We start from the raw sequence: 2403 nt of genomic DNA, 5'->3' as shown, positions 1-2403 counted from the left end.
CATCTACAGTACTCTATTAGTCCCTTACCATACATGGACTTGGTTGAGGAAAGGAGCGAAGTGCAGAAGGCAGCTTCAGGAAGCAGTGAACTGCCACTCAAACGGCTCTGTGCATGAAAAGGAGGAGGACCCGTGTAACGTCTCTGCTGTGGCCCAATTACAGCTCCTTATAGGCAGGAATAAAAAAAATGCATGAAGCTAAATATGCCACAGAAGTGTGACACAGAAACTGTAGCTGCTACGAAACCAAGATTTCATCACTCATTCTTTCCCGACCTGTAACGACTTGAACTTTCATTGTAGCATTCACAGTCGTGAGGGAGTTTCCTGGGCTTTTTTGGGTGTGGATATATCAACGTTTAACTGTAACACGTGCACATGACTGACTCATTTTCAAAGCATTCATCCCATGTTTGATATATCTTTGGCTAGAATGTGTTGACCTGTATGCTACAGGATTAAATTAGAGTTGTCTAGAACAGATCTTTCCCTAGAACTGCTTCCCTCATCAACCACAACCCTCCATAATTCACAGCCAGTACAACGTTGTACGATACTCTGTATACAACTATTTAAGTCTCTAAAAAATATTGCAATCTATTGTTTATTTTCAGTAAATGTTCAGTCCTGGTCAGGACTATCCACTAGGCATGAGGTGGTAATACACCTTAAATGGGACACCAAGTTGGAGAACCCTGGATTACTCGTGCAGATGCAGACAGAACATGGGTGGCACGGTGGTGTAGTGGTTAGCACTGTTGTCTCACAGCAAGGAGGTTCAGGATTTGAGCCCAGTGGTCGATGGGAGCCTCTCCGTGTCTGCATGGGTTTCCTCCAGGTGCTCCGGTTCCCCCACAGTCCAAAGACATGCGGTTAGGTCAACAGGGGGGCAGCTATGGCCTGAAGGTTGGGCTAAAGTGCCCTTGAGCAAGGCACCTAACCCCCAACTATTCCCCAGGCACTGTAGCATAGTTGTCCACTGCTCTGGGTATATATGTGCTCATTGCTCACTTGTGTGTGTTCACTGCTTCAGATAGTTTAAATGCAGAGGAGACCGTACTTAAGTCTACGCTTGAGTGTACGTGTCTTGTTCTTGTTGAAACTCGGCACAGATGATAACTGAAGGCCAGAATTATATCGGGAACCCTGAAGCAGTGAGGCAGCTTGCACATCTCATCTCATTATCTCTAGCCGCTTTATCCTTCTACAGGGTCGCCGGCAAGCTGGAGCCTATCCCAGCTGACTACGGGCGAGAGGCGGGGTACACCCTGGACAAGTCGCCAGGTCATCACAGGGCTGACACATAGACACAGACAACCATTCACACTCACATTCACACCTACGGTCAATTTAGAGTCGCCAGTTAACCTAACCTGCATGTCTTTGGACTGTGGGGGAAACCAGAGCACCCGGAGGAAACCCATGCGGACACAGAAAGGCCCTCGCCGGCCCCGGGGCTCGAACCCGGACCTTCTTGCTGTGAGGCAACAGCGCTAACCACTACACCACCGTGCCGCCCCAGCTTGCACATATGTGTATTAAATATTTTTATATATATATTCCATTATACTTCTTCCTTAGCATATATGTTTTATTCTATTTATTGGAGGCCACTTTACATCTTTATTTATTTCCTGTTCTTCTTGCACATTTGCAATTAAACCAAGTAATGACTAGTGACCAGTGCTTTGTTAACTCTCATCATGTGTTCCATGCAATACAGTACATGTCTGGATGCTGTGATTTGCTCTCTTTGGCACATTTGTACATATTTTAATAACTTGAAAATCTGACCCTTTTTATTTTTAGGCTACTGTAACACTACAGTTTTCCTGCATGTCAAAAAGCATCCATCCATCCTTCCATCTAGTAACAATTTCTATTTTTTAGGTCTTTTAGGTCACAATTTAAAGACAAAAAGAAATGCACCATTGTGGTTTTATCAGCTCAGGTAATGTCTCTGTTTGCTTCACTGAGCAGTATTACCTGAGGTTGGCATACTTTCATGAAGGAATTTCCTGTTATACACAGTGGCCTAGGGAGATGATTATAACCTCTTTTCAAGCATGTACAGTAGTTCATAAATATTTCAATATACATAATTTCATATTATGAGGGATTATGGCGGCACGATGGTGTAGTGGTTAGCGCTGTCACCTCACAGCAAGAAAGCCCGGGTTCGAGCCCCATGGCCGTTGAGGGCCTTTCTGTGCGGAGTTTGCATGTTCTCCCCGTGTCCGCATGGGTTTCCTCCGGGTGCTCCAGTTTCCCCCACAGTCCAAAGACATGCAGGTTAGGTTAACTTGTGACTCTAAATTGACCGTAGGTGTGAATGTGAGTGTGAATGGTTGTCTGTGTCTATGTGTCAGCCCTGTGATGACCTGGCGACTTGTCCAGGGTGTA

This window comes from Neoarius graeffei, chromosome 4 (assembly GCF_027579695.1).
Source record: "Neoarius graeffei isolate fNeoGra1 chromosome 4, fNeoGra1.pri, whole genome shotgun sequence".
NCBI classification, from domain to species: Eukaryota; Metazoa; Chordata; class Actinopteri; order Siluriformes; family Ariidae; genus Neoarius; species Neoarius graeffei.
The sequence above is the reverse complement of the archived record's forward strand: the minus strand, read 5'-3'. Positions refer to the sequence as shown.